This window comes from Protopterus annectens, chromosome 4.part0 (assembly GCF_019279795.1).
Source record: "Protopterus annectens isolate FY-2018-M chromosome 4.part0, PAN1.0, whole genome shotgun sequence".
In the NCBI taxonomy this organism is placed as follows: Eukaryota; Metazoa; Chordata; order Ceratodontiformes; family Protopteridae; genus Protopterus; species Protopterus annectens.
The window spans coordinates 301,454,636-301,474,652 of record NC_056733.1 but is presented as its reverse complement, the minus strand read 5'-3'; the positions used below and the strand labels follow the sequence as shown (position 1 = coordinate 301,474,652).

The window sequence follows — 20,017 nt, the reverse complement described above, 5'->3', positions numbered from 1 at the left end:
TATGGGACCAGCAAAGTAATTCATATTTTATCAAAGTAAGCTTTTGTTTTTGTCAACACTGTAAAATCAGGTCCTTTGCAATGATTGTTATGTATGGTTTCCCCTGCAAAATTACATGCCTCCGTAAAATGGCCCACTTTAAACACCGTAAGTTACAGCCCCGCTTAATTTCTACTCACTGCTACATACTGAACTGCAGGTGATTGCAGGTAAGTTTTTAAAACAGAATATTAGTGCACTTGTTACTTGTCTAAGAGTTTCTTTGAGTGTGTAAGGCATTACTGTTTCATCAAGGTGTGTGTGTGTGTGTGTGTGTGCGCGCGCGTGTGAATGACAGAGACAGACAGAGAGTCAGAGAAATAGGCGACATCTCTAGGACTGAAATTGAACTAGGTCGTTATGGATAATGGTTATATCTTTCTCGGAAAGTCTTGAATGAATGAACGAGTGAACTAACGAACGTATATGTTCAATTATCTGCAGGTTCATCACACACACAACTCAGTGCTACAAAGTACTAGGGCGAAAACTGTTTTACAGTCGTGTTTTGTCCCAATGACTACCAACGCGTGCATTCATGTTTGTATACAACCCTTGCTAATGTGCACAGGTATGTATTTGCGTTTACGTATTTAGATGGTACCACTGTAATCATGCCTGGTTATTAACGTCGTGTCTCTTATTTTTTGCTCAGTGCAGATTCAGTATAAACATGCAGATCGCAATTTATTTTGGTTTTGTGGTGAGAATAACCCAGAACAACCATGTGACAAGATCTTATTCGGAAACAGAGTTATGTTTGATGAAATAGGTATGGTTCTGTCCTTACTGTATCACTCCCCTAGTCATAACTATTTAGCTTCTTCCACTCCCATAAAAACCCTGGTTGGCCGTCAAACTTCATTAGCTTCAGTGATGGTAAAATAAAGGAGGCACGTTAAGAAATAAATTCCTCCTCTCGACCTGCGCCAGCTCGTCTCTGGGTCACTGTGCTACATATTTAAACACACACCTGCTCAGAGCTAGGACAGAAAAAGTGAGCGTTTCCAGTGACAGCATCAGAGAAGTGGAGGAAATCTATGCTTTTTTAAAACAAAGTCTGACTGCTAGAGACTACAAAGACCACAACAGCAGATGCACAAGAGGAAAGCACGAAGGCGACAATAGGTGGGAAATGTTTATCCTGTATGGTCATATTAATGTGTATGTTATCTGTGCCCTATAACCTGTTAAATAAAATTAGTCGTGGATATAATCACTTGTACTTATGAATGCCTTATCTATTTTCTTAACTTTCAATACTTTGTTGACGTTTTGGTAATAAAGGGTATTAATAATAGCCAAGATAAAAGCTTTTTTAAAAGCCAGTAAAAGTCCCATGGGGGGGGGGTGCTGCTAACTTATCAATGTACATGCTTTGGGGGAAATACGACACGCTTCCATTGTAAACTTCAGTTTGCGATTTATTAAATAATGCTTTACTGTGTTTGGAGTTATAGAAATGCAATGCTGTTTTGATTTAAATGTGGTTCTATAACAGAACTGGTACAAGGGTGGCAAGTAACGTGTTGCAGTCCACTTTAGTAACGGGAGCTAGTAGTGTGTGTGTGCGTGTGCGCGTGTGGCTGTGGGGGGGGGGGGCGATGCAGAGAACAGCACCGACGACTGCAGAATATTGCACAATTCACACTAAGCAGATACATAGCACGCTGCTTCAATTTAACAACACCTCGCGTTTTGAAAAACGTCAAGAGGCTAAAGAAGGAAATTGAATATTAGAGAGTATGTATCAATTACCCTGTTATTTTATTTCTCAGTCGGCATCTTTTTCATATCTGTTGCAATTTGCATAATTATGCTAAAATGAAATATACTGGAAATAAACGTGAATATACATTCCAGGGAGTTACTGCGCGACACCGTTGTCCTCAATACAAAACTAAGTGAAAAAGTAGGCGAAATACTGCCAGGCTATTTTTTTTTTAATTTTAGCTTGACCCAAGCCTTGTTTACGTACGTCTAGTAGACCATAACTTATTTTACACAAGACTGGATTATTAGTGTATGTGTGTGTGTGTGTGTGTGGGGGGGGGGTAGGGGGCGGGGGCGTTGAATATATAATCAGTTAAACAATACACACTAACATATATCTAACGCATTTGTTTTCATTGTGGGACTTCAACAAAAATCATAGGGTGAGTCAAATGGTGTGTGTGTGTGTGTGTGTGTGTGTGTCAGTCACTCTGTGCGCGCGTTGGTGTTGCGTCCTGAAGTTCTAACACTCCTTATTTTCTAGCTTGCAACCGTATCCCATCCCTTTTCTTCACTGACTGAAAAATATTACTTTTTGTTTGTTTCTAATAATGAAGCAAGAACAATCAAGTTCATTTACTGTTCACCTTAATACACGATAATGCGTCTTGGAAGGGACTGACTGGATGAATTTACAAAATATGTTTTACCTCATATTAAACGTTTGAAATGTGTACTTCCTGAGATAACTACCCGCGGTCCCGTTCGATTCTCAGTTAGAGCGTCTTCTGTGTGGAGGCATGCGTGAATGGGCGTGCCTTCGTTGAATGTTGTGCGTCAAGGCTGGTAACTCGGCGCGTAAAAATCCACTACCAAACATTAGCGGACCGGAGGTCCGCTGTGGGGACCCCTAACCGGGATAACCCTAAAGACACAACAACTTCCTGAGATAACTGCTGTTGTTGCTGCTGTGTTGCTGAGTCTGAGGTTTGGAAAAGTTAGACAACCCTTTCATTAGTGGGCAAACTCCTATATTGTCCATTTCACTTAAATATTACTTGGCAGTTTCGGAGCAGTGCCGCTCTTATTGTACAAGTAAGTGGAAGCATCAGCAATTAGAAATAAACGCATATATGCAAATTATTTACTTGCCAAAATGTCGAATTATAGTTTTAGGTATTATTAAAGAAGTATGCCAAGATTTATTGTTTAGCGTTAGGCTACCTTACATCTGTTCAGTGCAAAATTACAAGCCACTCTACAACTTATAAAGTCCTGAGAGTTTTGCATTCATGTTCTAGTGCAACATAAAGCAGGGCTGTAGCCAGAAATCTACATTTTGTACTCAAACCAAATGTTGTTTCCACATCGCCCACCTATCATTTTAAAAATTCACTCAACCCTCAAAATGCCACACACAAGTATGCAGGAAAGGGACACGTTATTTTTATTTGTTACCATCTATACCCATAACAAGCTATTTTATAGATGATTTCTTTTCACATGCGCATTCTTTGTATACCTCTATACTGTAAACATTTATCTGCACAGTTCTAAACATTCTGTGTTTTTTGAGCGATGAAGTTTCGAAGAGATGGCTGGAATAAATGCACTTATTTGAAAACAGAGTATGCCTAACTGCACCCTTGGTTCAGAGTTCCCTTCCCCTTTAGGAAATGTTTAGTGTATAGACCTGCACTTCTACCTCAGTTGTTGGTAAAAATATTTGTTATTACATTTTTGTGGACTTGCTCATTTCAGTTCATTTTAAATTACGTTCTTGTCTTTGGTACACAGTTGCATGCTATTTTCATTTCCACTTGCACCCCCCACCCCCACACACAAACGCACTCTGTATGTTTGCTTGTGTACGTGCGTGCATGCGTGTGTATTGAAAAAAAAAAGAATAGATACAGCCCCTTCCACCACTACGTTTGCCCACGACTGCTGTAGTTGTCTTCCATGCAAAGTAAAGAAACTTTAAATCACATTTCATTTAACCTTGGAATTAAAGTGCAGGGCTTATGTTCGAAAACAATATGAAACAAGCTCGCGGTTATTCACACTCTCTAACTGCAGAGACACATTTTAATGATGCATAAGAAATACTTTTTATATAAGGGGATCAAGAGAGTCCACGCAAAACACTAAATTTGCCTATCAGTGCCTATCTCTCTGTATTTTGAGACTTTACCTACTTAACTAAATGGTGACGGAGCTAATTTCAAAATGCTGACATGACATATGATGTAGTTCTTCTCAATATGGAATTAACATTTAAACAACTTCAGCTGAACTGATGAAAGTAAATAACTCATTTTAGGCCAAAACATTACAGAGCAAAGAATAAAAAAAAATGTACTTGCAGTTTCATTATCTCACTGCTCAGAATATTGTAATGGAAAATGATTATAAAACAACTGGATCTCCTTTCTTTTTCAGTCATTATAAAAGTATGCCTTTGTTGATACTGTATAGTATTAATAACAAAAAGGTACAGTAACACATTTGAAAGGCCAACGTTCAACAAGCGCGGAAGATCCACAAATCGCAATGGAGAACGGATCCTAAGTTGGCAGGATTCACTTTTTTTTTGAAAAATGATTTAATAGTTAATGCGAAAGATAAATATGGGGCAAATAACTGCACACTAAATATGTCCATTTACTTACATAGTCAACATAATTTGCTGTAAATAAGCGAGACAGTTTAAAACTGTATGTAACCCTATACCCAACAGTAACCCCTTGTCTGCCGTGATTCTGAAAATGAAGAACAAGCCACTTACTTTCTATTTTCTCTGTAATATTCTTAAAAGCATGCATTTAAATTATTCGTTATCATGTATATGATTTTTTACTGTGGAGATAATTATTAGGATTTGCAATGAAAGATGCTCTCTAACACAACCTATAAAACTGAAAACACTGCAAACATTGGAGTTGTGGAAACTTTCCTGCACCGGCGTATCTTTTCTTCAGACTTGGTGGCAATTGAGGGATGTGTCGACAAACAGGGACTACCATACGATATTTTATACAATACATTAATAACACAGGAAACATAAGCCCTGTTTTCACCCATGCGGATTATTCCTCAAGAACCTCGAGTTTGTGTATTCAATATATATATATATATATATATATATATATATATATATATATATATATATGTATATATAGATAGTTATATACATAGTCAAACATTAAACAGCAAGCAAACCTGTAGCATCACCTTCTGAAACGCGAGACTAGCCCACAGGCTAGTTGTATATATAGATAGTTATATACATAGTCAAACATTAAACAGCAAGCAAACCTGTAGCATCACCTTCTGAAACGCGAGACTAGCCCACAGTCTAGATTTTTGTTTTGATATTTGCAGCAAGTGGCGCTCTTAGAAGAATTGCAAGGGACTAATATTGAGAACTGGCTGCAACTTCATGACAAAATCACTAGTCTGGTTCACTAATACTGGCGCAAAGAAAGTGTAGCAGCAGACTAAGGAAATGTAATAAAAAGAAACTACACTGAACTCAGTGTAAACTTTTCCTGTTTCGTTGTGCTGTTCTAGCAGTGTGATGAAAAGCGGAAATTGTACTAGCATTTAGAAAGACCAGTAGCGAGCTACAAAAGAAGCTAAACGTAGCTTACTGTAATGATCAGAATATGCAAGTCTTGCAGAACAATCATCTGAGTTGAGGTACGTTGTAAAGCAATGCCTTGGCATTAGGGCGGACACAGTTTGCAGTTGTAGTGCAGTAGCTGGCGCTATCCATGGTGCTGGATATCATTTCCTGCATGCATAGGCACTTGCCCTCTGCAGCCTTCCGCCTTATGTGTGCGCTGTCCACAGTACTGAACCAACACTGTGATCTGTGAGCCGTTTCCCTTGTGCATTGTTTGTAATAATTTGCATGTCTAATTACAACAAGAAAAGCTAAGCTATTGCTGTAGGCATGTAACTCTGGCATGCTCATTATTTTAGTACGTTTACAGCATTTACGCTACATGATCATCATTCTTTTATTCACCGTTTAATTTTTCGATACCCGCTGCATCCAGTAGAGGCTCGTCGTAGCAGTCAGGGGCTTTCGGGGCACTCAGTGGAAGAAAAGCAGAGACCTAATCTGTATAGGCAGTCAGTCGACCACAGGCTATAGGCACAACCGTACGTGGAAATTGGAGGACTGCCAATTTTCTTAAAACGTGGAAAGATATGTAGACAATGAACAAAGTATAGTAATTGCTCTTATACCCAATTTTTGTAACAGATCTTATAAAGTGGCTTAAATATCGTTCTTACCCAAGTAATCGTTTCCTCCTCCGGCTTTAATTATTTCTTTATTTCTTCTAATCCAAACCTATATTTTGCTTAACTGCAGTACATAGTATATCTTGATAACAGTAGGTGGCATTAAATTCTGTGTCAGTGTACAGCAGTAACATAAGGGGTAAAGGTACCTAAACACAGAGCTTGCATGCCTGATTTTCAGTTGTTGTTGTGTCTTTCGCGGTTAGGGGTCGCTACAGCGGAACTCCGGTCCGCTAATGATTGGCAGTAGATTTTTACGTGCCGAGTTGTCAGCCCTGACGCACAACCTTCAACGACAGTACGCCCATTCACGCATATCTCCACACAGAAGACGCTTTCGCTGAGAATCTAACTGGGCAACGTCTTAGTGTGAGGCGACAACGCTGCTGCTGCACCAACACCGCAATTGCATGCATGATTTTCAGTGTGTTTTATTAATTCAAACAATCTTTTTCGGTAAGTCATGGAAACATTAGTAGTTTCACGGATCCTCTAATGATAAAGAGTTCTGACTTTTAAACATACGGGAATTTCAAAATTAACCAGATTCATTTTGAAATGCTGTTTTTATATGCTTAGTAAATTTTGAAAACATAGCAAAATACGATGACACAATAACTGGGACCCTAGTATCTAGTTATTACACAAATAAAAAGACAAGTGCTTATACACGCACACACACACACACACACACACACAAACCTGTTATATAAATATATATATTTTGTATAGGTATATAATACAGGATTTCAGTTCAGGATGCTGAATGTTCTTTTGGTGCACATGAAATAGATTAACTAGCATTTTAACAACTCTTCAAATGCTGACAGACATTTACTTGACATCCCACTGTTTCTATGTTAGAACACATCCCTAACCTTTGCTGAGCTGAGTTTTTATTGCATGAGTTGAATATTGTACACATATGTGTGTATATGTATGTATGCATACCTATATCTATCTATCTATCTATCGATAGACAGATAGATAGATAGATACACGTATATGTATATTTATGTATGTATGTCTATATATGCATACCCACATGTATGTGTAGACGTTTGTATGTGTGTGTGTGTGTGTGTGTGTGTGTATATATATATATGTGTATATATATATATATATATATATATATATATATATATATACACACACACACACACACACACACACAAAGTATATACATATATATATAGAGAGAGAGAGAGAGAGAGATTTGTACATACATACACCATATACACCATATACATACATACACCCACACACATAAAATTTGTGTTTTTATATGTGTGTGTGACTATAAGTATATGCTCAATTATCAAAACTTGCCAGCATTTCAAAAATTAACATAAAGAAAAAAGATTGTAAGTGGAAATGAACAGTTTCCTTCTGTGATTTGTTAACCAAAAGTCTTCCACAGCAGAAAGGGTTTTTCCTAAATTGCTGCATGCTAATTCTAACCCTACCCTTGCTCATAACCCCAACCCTACTAAAACAAGACACTCAGACATGCACCACACATAGCAGCACATATGTCCAACATTACATCTATACCCTTAGCTATCCCTTATTCTATGCCTAATCACTAAATAGTCACATAAACCCTCCCACCCCTAATGCTGAAACTTGTGGTATATTGAAGGTTTCAGCATTAAAATCCCAAACCCAGTCTTACTCTACCCTCTTAAAATTGATCTTCCTTCTTCAAACATTTGCAACGCTCAAAATGTAAAGTCACTCACTCTGTTGATGGTGTGCAGATTCAAATGAGTGAATGCACAAAGTTAAACAAAAAAAGAACTTGAATGGCAGATTTGACTTAAAGCTTATTGGAAGCCTGGATTCAGTCATGCTCCATTAAAAGCAGAGTTAAAGAAAGGTGACATAGCAACTTTTACTAAAACACAATAACATCAGGTTGTGTTTTTGTTTGTTTATAGCTATAGTATTTCATGTTTATACCTGAGCTTAATGTTCATGTTTTATCTTTAGTACTAGATGTTTAAATGTTTATTTTATTTTTGTATAAAGTTTCAGATAGATTTTTAATGTTTTACCTTTACTTCAACTCTTTTACTTACCTGGTATCTGAGGATTAATTTAATGCCAAGACGAATGTTTCATATTTTGATGCGTCTGATCAATAGTTTGCACTACTATGCTGGTGCATGGTGGCAGCGTAGTGAGTTCTGAGGAAGCTCTTCACTTTATTAACAGAACATGCAAAAGCACTTTAATATAATAATTTTGTGGTGAGCACAGGTTGAGGTGCATTCATTTACTCAACATAGCTAGATATACATATTACTTGGACAGTCACTATTTTATGCAGATAAAGGTGTAAATGTGTGTAATATATTAAATGTATTTTGGTTTATCACAACATTGTCTTTATCTGTGTCCCAACTCTGACCCTTCTCCTCCACAATGTTTTCTGATCCTGGGAATCTTCACACACACACACACACACACACACACACACACACACACACACACACATAGAGGTACACTTCAATTTTCTTGTAGCTTGTCTTAATACTAGCCCTGGAGGCATTTTGCTCTCTTGAATCTTTTTCCTCAAAGACTTCCTAGACTCGTACATGGTTGTTAAATTCTAGTTACACCTCTGCCCTTAGCAGTAGACTTATTTTTTTGAGTTCTGATAACCAGCAGTCTCCTCCCCTGTCCCATCACAGGATTTCACACAGAGCATAGTCTCACTGATATCTCTTTCATTATATACTATGTTAATATAAGAAAAAAATCAGGACTAGATGTCTGCATTATTATTTGCCATCACACCTAACACACTGATCAACAGCTGGATACACAATGACTGTGTACTTACTTTTATAAGGAGTTAGCTGCACCAGTCACAATAAAGATGCAAACTATGAATATACCATTACTCCAATTCCTGTCATTGAATGCGAACTATTTCAATGATCTTTGAATAAAATGTTCACTGTAATTTACATGGCTATTCATATGTAAAATAGAAAAGCATATATTACTTGTTACTGCTGTGTATAACTTAGATCTGATGAAACTCCAACAAGGGCAAAAGCACTCATCTCTTCTTTTAACTTAATAAACCATGGTTTAAACAAACAATACCAGCCTGAATCCTATTTTCTTAATTTTAATAAGAATGCAAAGTGATTTCTGACATGCATACTACATAAGAAGTTGTGACAATAGTCTATTTTAGTAAGTCACATGACAATACCATGATTAATAATTTCTGTATAACTAGTTTTCCCTTTTTGTTAAATCAGGAGAATTTTTGTAGCTCATTTTACCAGTATTCATTTGATTATAGATGATTCCCTTGCTGCTCACTTGGACCTGTAATGGAATAGTAGCATTGATTGGGTAAGCATTAGATGTGAGAACATAGCTGCGTTTTACTTCTATAGCCAGGTAGCATGGATTTTTGAGAGTTAATGTTTCTGGGTCTATATTACAATGTTGACAGGGCTGTTCATTGAATGGCATTACATCGACACATCTCTCCACTGAAATACCAAAACTTCAAATGGCCAAGAAAGTGATTTTTCCCAGGGAAAAAAAAATCACTGGGCCAACAATAAACAAAACAAACCATCAAATGCAATGAAGTGGGTGGCTTCACCCCCACACCCCCCTACCTAATTATACCAACTCCAAGATTGCATTACAGGGGAGGAAAGGGCAAATCCCTGACAAGATCCAAGTGTTTTTTTCCGCTGGGAAAAAATTAGCTTATGTAGCCATTTGAAGCTTTGGCATTTCGATGGTTATGTGTCAACGAAACGGTGTTCGATAAATAGCCCTTTCAAAAAAGTAATATAGACCCAGTGTTTCTTATATGTTTGACCTGGTTTTCAATCACATTTTTGAATGGCAGTCACTTGAACTGAGGTAGTCAAAAGGCTGTTTATCAGGTCTTGTAATGCCAAACTGAAAATGGTCAAGTCCATAACAGTGAATGCTAGTGTACATTCTCTGTTGTGAAGTCGATGTACTGCTTAGAGAGTGCACTAAAGTGGGGATCAGGAAATGTACCCTTTTCTTCACTGTAGTGTGATCTTGGAGTTTGTATATATAAATAGCAGGGGTTGCCCCTCTACAAAATGTTGGTTGGAAATCACTGGACTGCAAGGTACATTGGGTAATGTCAACTATGTCAAATACATCATTTGGCCTACATCTGCAAGAATAGTACTCTTTTATTGTTAGTCTCTCAATATTCAGTTTATTTGTAATAGTAGTTTACAAAATTATGACCAAACCATCATTTATGTGGGGTATCTTCAGCATAGTTGTGACACTGAAGTTATTGATCTCCATGTGTGCAGACAAGAACAAGGACCAAATACAGAGTTCTGCAAACAAAAGTAAAACTAAATAAATATATTTATATGTCTAAAATACGTAGGTCGAAGATAGGAATAAGACACAGAGAAGGCAATCATTTGCAAAACTAGGAATTAACCATTGCTTATTTAGAATATATTCAGTACAGCATTAAACAATGCACTTGATAATTTCCATGTGACCACATTAAACAAGAAGTGAGTACAGAATTGTGCAAACATGCACACATATGCAAAAAAAAAAAAAAAAACAACATAAAAAAAACTTGAATTTGGAAGAAGATACTGTGAAGTAAACAGCATTTGAAGAATTTGAGAAGTAATTAAGGAAATTCTTTTATTGCCATTAATATCTGCTATTGTGAAATATTCCACTAAGTTTGTTTTCCCTGAAAGTTTCCAAATCACTGAATTAATGAGGTTACATGCATCTTGATTTATACTCAGTATGTTTTCATGCATAATTTATTACAAAATATATTTATAATAATGTGTGCATATGTATTTCATACATACACCTTTACTTGACAATTATTTTAAGAGGTATTTCTAAATAAAAATACATTGAAAACACATGACACCAAGTATCGTGTACTTCTATGAGAACTGAGCATCCTCTTGCCATAATAGTATCACTTTTAGTGACAACCACTATTTAACAAAAGAAAAAAATGTTATTTATGAATATTTAGGGTTATTTCCAATGTCTCAGCTTAAGGAAATATTTAAGGTATATTTTAGGGGCCCTATTAGATGAACGAATGCTTAAAATGTCAAGTACGACATGCTCGACAGCTTTTAAGTGAACGTTCATCTAAGTGAAATCCCAGAATGTCAAAACAAGGAGTTTCAAAAAGTTATAGTTGGCCAGCCATCATGAAGCCAATGGCTGACGTCAGAACGTTCACCCTGTCTAGCCGTTCTTACAGTCCTCCACTATGGTGCGGTCTCGACGTTCACCTCCTGTAATGTTATCACAGTTCTCCACTGTGGTGTGATCTTGGAGTTGGTATATTTAAGTAGGGGGGGTGTGGGGGACACATCCCCCCCCATGTTGGGGGGGGTTGGGGGGCAAACCCTTCCACTTTATTTTGTCTGTCGATTTGTTTTTTTTGTTGTGTTTTTTTTTTGGGGGGGGGGTTGTAATGGTGCACAGTACATTTTAGCTGTCAGTCGTAGGCTTCGTGATGGCTGGCCAACTATAACTTTTTGAAGCTCATTGTTTTGACATTCTGGGGTTTCGCTTAGAAGAACGTTGACTTAAAAGCTGTCGAGCATGTCGTACTTGACATTTTAAGCATTCGTTCATCTAATATAGACCCTATTTTTAAATGTTAACATGTTCACTGAATAAGAAGGGGGACTTGCATTTGGACTAAGCTGACAAGTTAACTCTTTAGACTCCAGAATGCTATCGAATTCCCACCTACAGTCCAGTCTAGCATGCTCAATAACAAATTAACGAAAGAAAAAAAAAGAAGGAAAGGAATGACTGTTCTCTTTGCTATCAACAAGGATATATTGAGCTCTTATAAATCTTACCATATTTTATTTTTTACGATTATATCTATAAGTAATGACTCACTGCTAGTAAAGTTTTTGTTTGTTATATATCACTTAATTTAATACTTGGTGCGTACCCTTTGTCCAGAACACAAGAGTCCCAGTTGCATTTGGGGTGGAGATATGTCTTATTGGCTGGCACAACACACAGAAAGATATCATGACATCCAGACAGAATCACACAAAATCAAGCAGTGTGGCTAGGTATAGCTTCATGAAATCATGTTTAGTTTTAAACAGCTCTATGAAAAGATTACTTAATTTTTAAAAAATAAATTCACGATTACAGTTCATTCTTTTACTCCAATTAAATGGTTATTTCGTGTGAATAAACTCGTAGTGATTACTTAATTCATCAAGTTAAGTAATTATTAATTCATGATGAATTCATTTACTTCAAACATCAGATCAGTCAAATTATTCATGTCACAGAGAAGAATAATGAAACACATGACAGTTCAGGTATCATTATGTAACATTGTCGACTTTGTAGATTTAATTCAAATGTCCTAGTACCAAGTTAAGTACTTTCAATGACATTGCATATTTTATTCAAGTCCTACATGACTGTAGCTGTTGTTGTCAGTGCCTTCACTTTGATATGCAGTATAACTAAAAAAAAAAAAAAAACACTTTTATTTTGGGTAGTTAATCACATCAGTGCCTTGTGCTCTGTTTTAAGTGTTGGAGACATTGGTTTTATGGCAGTCCTGAATAGGGTAAATGGAATGTTAGAACTCATAAGTTTTGGTAAATGTGTTACTATATTAATGAGTTTACCTATCAGGATGACTATTATTTCTGCATGGTTACATGACAATGAAGTTAGCATAGTAAAGTAAAAAAGGTGTGAGTGGTGAAGTGCACTAAATTTAAGAGGTGTAGGGAAGCTTGCCCTATAAAAACTACTTTTTATCATTTTGTTTGTTCTGGTTAGTATTTTAAGGTGTGATTTTAGTAGACTGACTTATGTTTAAATAGTATATGATTCTTTGCTTATACAGTATCAGAGGCTCAACAGGTAGCAAACTTGCTTTTGGTGCTGAAGGATCAGAAGGTTGTGAGTCCTACTCCTACATCAGGTACTTGATTAATTTTCCAACATTAACTCTGCAGTGAAGCATAAGGGGGATGTTCCACTCCTGAGGGTGATGTCCTCTATAAGAAATATTAAACAGAGGTCCTGTCTGATAAAGCTGGTGGTAGCTGAGGGGGTTATAAAAGATCCCACAGCAATTATTGAAACAAAAAAGACTAGGGGAAGTTCCCTACTGCCCTGGTCAAAATTCTCCTAGTTAGTATAAATACCATCCTGGGTCTCCCCTAAAAAAGAGGACACTAGCCTAGTGGGATTAACCTGGATAACAAAGAGAAAATAGAATAACAATGATTTCTGGAATACTTCCTGTAATTCAAAGTTCTAACCCCACAGCCTCCATTCGCTTACTTTGTGACTCTGAACAAAATCACTTAACCAGTCTGTGCTCTGGAGAATTAGACTAAGATTCTTAGTGTTTTCCTGGACTGCATGCCTAGTAGCTGCCTAATATCCTGTGTTTTGCATGAATCTTAATGAACCAATTACTTGTGAAGCTGGAGCAATCCACTGATCTGAGTATAGTGCTATAATGCTAGCATCCATGTCTTTAGATAACACAGTAGTAGGAGGCTGTTCTGTTATAGTTGAATTCAAGAAAGCTACTGTATGCTCTGATCAGAAAATATGACTCTATAACTTGAAAATGAAACTTTACATGGCAAACCCAACCATAAATGAAACAATAGTTGGAAGTGTTACAGAAACAAACATAACATGGCATTTTATACAGTAAGCTGAGCAACACACTCTAGGCATAATTTGTTAGCAGTACTCCCTTTAAATTTATAGTGCAGTCTTTAGGTTCAATGACAGTGAAATCACAGTAAGACATGCCATAGTATTAATCTGAAATGCAAAGGTAAATATTCTTATCCATATCACCATGTATAGAATAGTGATGACCATGCAGCAAGATTAGTTCATTAATGAAAATAGGAAAGTATTTCAGACAGTTATCTTTTACTTAAAACCCCCCCCAAATAACATTCTAAAGAAGTTTATATACTAATATCTGCAATATATATGCTTGCAGATCATTGAGCAAATGCTTTTTAAGTGCTGTAAAAGTGAACCGTCATATGAGTGAACATTGTTCTGAATGGTGTTTTAGCCAGCTGGTTTTTGTGCAAAATCACTTGGCTCAAGGTCCGGGAATTTGACCCCATCTCACTGTTGTACAGTCTCAGAGCTGGCATATATAGTTAGCAGGGGGGAGAGTTCTGCATTCTCTATTCTTAGTGTTTGATGTTTGTTGAAACACATATAAATACATACATATATATGTATATATACATATATATTGAGAGAAAGAGACATAGCTACAGATATATATAAAGGTGTATATCTTTTTATCTAAAACTCTGCTTATAAAAAGTCAACTTATCTAAATTCATTTTTATCTTAACCAGCAAAACTCCAAACAGAAACAGAACAAAGGTTTTCTGCAGGGAGCAAGCCTACCGCTCACACCCCTCCCTAACTTGTATATATATATATATATACATATATATATATATATATATATATATATATATATATATATATATATATATATATATATACATATATATATATATATATATATATATATATATACAACACCTCTGTGAACAAATTACAGTGGAAGAAAGTAGAAAAACACTGTTAATATACCACCAGCTCACATTTCACAACAAATTGTAATAAAACAAACTCTAGTATTACTTACACATCTTTCAGAAAACTCATACCAGTAATCAAAAATCATTTTACACTGTACAAAAACATGTTTTCTGTTTTTCTTTTGAGTTTTGTTGGTTTAGATTAAATGTGTTTTGAGAAGTTGAGGTTCGATAAGTTGAGTTTTAAGTAAAAAGACATATAATCACGAATATCTACATATTTATCTATATACATATGCATATGTACACATATGTGTGTGTGTGTGTGTGTGTGTGTGTGTGTGTGTGTGTGTGTGTGTGTATGTATATATATATATATATATATATATATATATATATATATATATATATATGTGTGTGTGTGTGTATGTGTGGGTACCAATCATTTCACTGAAGCCCCAATTCAGTGAATGTCTATTCGTCATACTTAAAGCATCAAATACCATTTCAGTGAAGGATTACATCATTAAAATTTTTTCCTGGGAAAGGATTTAGTTGGCCTTTGTAACAAATTTGCCCTTTTCCCGAATGCAGTGTGATCTCAGATTTGGAATATATAATTAGGGGGGTTGCAGCCTCCAACTTTGGGGGGAGTGGGGGTGAAGAACCCTACCTTGATGAGTTTAAAATAATGTAATTTGTGTCATGACCTCCCTGATGGCCAAGTCGTTTTTTTTCTCTGAGAAATCTTTTCATGATGCAATTCTTTGCTGAAATGGTATTCAGTGCTTTAAGTTTGATGAATAGGCGTTTGGCAAATTGGGGCTTCGATTAAATGATATATATATGTGTGTGTGTGTGTGTGTGTGTTTGTCTATATATGTATATGTGTGTGTGTGTGTGTGTGTGTGTGTATTTGTGTACACACACACACACACACACATATATATATATATATATATATATATATATATATATATATATACACATATACACACACACACACACACATATATATATATATATATATATATATATATATATATATATATCTCCATACATACATATCTACTTAGGAACGTTCACTAACAGTTATGAAATATAAAAGGAGTCCAGTTTGTATGCTAATGTCTGATTTAAACTTAGTATTAAAATATGTTAAAGCTACCTTGACTGAAATATTCATTTCTTGCATTGTTTTATTTTTTCTTTGAAAGAACAGTCAATATCATGCGCAATATCTTACACACTTGCATTATTATTACCATGTTTATGTAATATGCACTTAAAATACAATTCTGCAATGATTTTCAGGTACTCCACATTGTAAAAAGGAATATCTTAACTCATGCATATTGTTGTAGACTTGTTTGTGATTATAGTCTGTAAAATATGTGGCCTCTGATTACATTCAGCTTAATTAAATACCTGTATCATTTACATATTGCAAGTGAATCACCTATAACCAATTTTCACACCCTTAAGCAGCTACAGCCTGGAATCTGTGCTCCCCTGTTTAGAGGATACTGCACACCAACAGTTGATGCCTGTAGTGGTTGGCTTACACAGCTCTTCCTATGATTGGCACCATCTGGAGTCTGTGCTCCTACCCATGACTCCATTCACATTTGTATGAGTTTGATGTGGAAGCACCCAACATGTTTTTGTGAGAAGAAGTGACTTCATAAAGAGAGAGGTGAACATGCAAACTTCAAACAAGCATTGGCTGGAAGTCAATAATAAAGCCTGTACCTTGTGCTTGGTAGACAAAACTTTAACCATTATGCCAATGTCTGTCTTCTTTAAATATCTTTTTTAATTTCTCCAAGTCTTTTGGCTTTCTAATACCATGACAGCAACGTTACCCCTTTCCTAAGTCCAGTATGATTAAAGTTCATGAAATTAGTATTGTTTCATTCTTAGATGTTAGCCAGAAGTGCTCTTTGCAGCATCCGTAATGTGCCCAGTAATGACTTCTTCTGCAATTTGTATGGAGTTACATGTATCAGTAACATATCTAAGTAAGATTGTAAATTTATTTTTACAAAACCAATTATTCCTACTACTACTGAGCTGTCTAGGTATCTTTCTTACACATTGCCCTTGTTTCTGCCTGCAAATCCTGATATTTTATGATTTTGTGTCTCTCTCTGTCTATTGGGTGTAGCAATTTTAGTGATCAATGCCATTCTTGTCTTCTTTTCTTGGACCACTATATCTGTTTTTCTCGCATCTCTTTTTTGAACTGTTGGTAATGGATGATACCATGTCATATGAACTTCAACACTTTCTATGACGTTTTGTGGCGCATGTTTCCAGTGTTTTTCAGCTACTTCAGCATTATAATGTTTGCACAATCCTCAGTGCAACCGTCTTGCCACGTTATTATGCTTTTCAGTATACAGTCCTTCTGCCATTAGTATATCACAACCAGCAGCAAGATGTGAGACTGTTTCCAATTCTGTATTACAAAATCTACATTTGTCTGTTTCTCCCACATGTTCAGTGGACTTTGTAAACCAACATATATGTAATCCACTATCTTGGGCCGCCAATATTAACCTTTCATCTTTTGGTATGAATATCTGTGAGGACTGGGTGATAAGGGAAATCTGAATGAGGAAGTCAAACACAGAATCGGAGGTGCTCCAATGGCAAAGTCAAATGGCACAAAGTGTTAGGGGTAGTGTGTGACAGAAGAATTCCAAAGAAGTTGAAAAGTAAGTTATGCAAAACAGTAATATGACAGTACATCTTTATGGTACAGAAACCTGAGCAGTGAAGGCAGTAAACAAAGCTAGTGGTGAAGGAGATGAAGTCCCTGAGATTAGTGGTAGAATGAACACTGAGGGACAAAGAAATGATGGCATCAAAAGAGAAGCTAAATTAGCTCCAACTGTAGAGAAAGTCAAAGTAAATGTATTACAGTGGGTCAGACAGATAAGCAGGAAAGCAAAGTATGATTTTATGAAGAAAATTTAGGAAAGTCATGGTACTGAATCAAGAGAGATGTCAAGAGTTAGCCCACATCCCAACCTCATGTACAAAAAGGGGAAAAGGAGATTGATGATGATGATTAGTTACACATATCAAAAACGTGTGTGTTTACAACATGAATATGACTGAAATCATTATCACAGTTTATGTCTGATTGCAGCATATGTCAAATTCTAAATGTTTAGTACTTTTGATGAAAACTTAATATTCTGAATAGCTTCTTTGAATAGAATGAATCCAAAATGCACTATGTGTAAAACTTCCCCTTAGTAGCAAATGCATTTTGTAGCTATTCTGTTGCTAGTCATTAAGGAATTTCTTGTGTTAACCAAAATTATAGTAAATATACTCCTTACAAGTACTACTTGTTAAAACAGCTTAACAATTACTGTCTGTTTATTGCATGGTTGAAAATCGTTTGCCTTATTTTTTACTTCACTGTCTGATAAGACACTCATGTGATGTGCATTATCTTTTAAACTGGACTTTCAAATGTCACATCTACACCAAATAACCTCGGCTTCATCTCTGTTTTTTATGTTAGAAGTTATTCGAATGTAGAATACATTTCAGACTATTAGAATATTGTCAGGGATGCATGAACGAGTTTGCATTTCATTACTGAAGTTAGAAGGGTATGAACATTCATCACAGTATACATGTGAAAAATAAATCTATGAACATTCATCACAGTATACATGTGAAAAATAAATCTATTTGTGACATATCTGAGGCAGCAGATCTCTATGTGAGAAGAGGGGTGTAGCTTTTAAGTAGATGCTGAAGAGTGCGCTACTCATTAACCTTCTGCGCAGTATCCTAAACCCTTCATAACCGAATACTGTGATACTGAAACTGAATATTGCAGTATCTCTTACAAAAAATATTGACTATACTAGTGATAATGCTATAACATCCTGACCTGCTCATTTCAGTGTTTATGTGAAAACAGAAATGCCCACATGAGTTATTTAGTCAACACACTCTCTCATGCATTACCAGTTGACAGAGTATGCTACAGGGTATTAAAATATGAAATTCCGTAGCACAATATGGTACAATTTGAGACATAAGAACTAAGGCCAAATGGTAGAGGTAATAGAGACATCAGATACTTTGGAACAGTCTGATAGATGAGGCTGAGGTGTGACTGAGTACATTACATCTAATCGAGCTGCAGGAATATCTGTACCATGTATGCTTTCAAGTGCCTTATAAAATCAGCATCTGTATTTTTACATACATAAACATAAATTGATTAGCTTAGGTTATAAAATAATTCATCTGATATTATATGATGATGTAGAAAATCTCTCTCCACTAAATGTTAACATATTTTTAAGTTGCAAAATTATTTCTTTCTGTATATTGGATATGATTGATACTACTTTTATTGTGTTTCGTAGAGAAATTTGTTATATATTAAATAATATATATCAGGAAAGGGTGCTTACGTATTATCGCAACCACATTTCCAACCTATGATAATTCATTATGTTTTGATGAAAATATTTTCCAAAAGAGGAAGCTTTTTCTTTAATAATGTTGTTTTCACTATTGTAACTTTACTAGGTATAACATGCTTTGTATATTCTTTGTAATATTAAGTTACTAGTTTGAGTATTTGAAGGCTGGTAGCGTATTACATTGTATCGTTTACTTGTCATTGATGAACAGAGGACTGAAAGTCTGGACGGTTGATCACATCTGAACTTTTATATCTTCATGTCATACTTTATCAGGAAAATGTCCTCAGCTCCATTTTGGATTTGATTAAACGTACATGTATTGAAAAGTTGTTACAACAAGTAATCCTACAGGTTTGTCTCCATGTAGTATATTACCTTGATTACACACTCTTACTGGTAATGATGGAAGTGCTCCTGTTTTGTGTGTTATTAACAGATCTGAACAGGATGGCCATGAGTTTTATGTCAAAAGATGCATTAGCAGTACCAGCTTTTAAAGACACTGCTATTGATATTTCTCAGAAATGTTGAACTGATTTTGGTTAAGATCCTTCTGTAAGGTAACTGTGTGTCTGATTTATCCTCAGGTTGCTTTTAACACTTGTCATTTATTTCTGAGGAACAGCATAGGTTCATCATAGTTTATGGTCTGCATTTATTCAATTAACACATTTTTGGCAATGATTCTCTTGGATTGCTTATGTACTGGGCACTACTTCTCCATTCTACAAAAGTGCTTATTTCTTTAAATGATCATTTACATTGCAAATAAACATAACCTTTGATTTTCTTTCAAATACTTGGCTTTAGAACTAACTTATAAAAACGTGTTTCAGTTCCTCTATTTCCTCTCAGACTAAATGT

General features: G+C 35.7%; 1 protein-coding gene across 1 annotated transcript in view; it reads left to right on the top strand.

Annotated features, from left to right (window-relative positions):
• Nucleotides 1-930: 930 nt before the first annotated feature.
• Nucleotides 931-20,017, top strand: part of NOS1 (nitric oxide synthase 1) — a 1,255,637-nt gene continuing 1,236,550 nt past the window's right edge. Inside the window, exon 1 of the mRNA XM_044068292.1 lies at nucleotides 931-1,167. The gene's annotated coding sequence lies outside the window, so the exon portion shown is untranslated. The remainder of the gene's footprint in view (nucleotides 1,168-20,017) is intronic.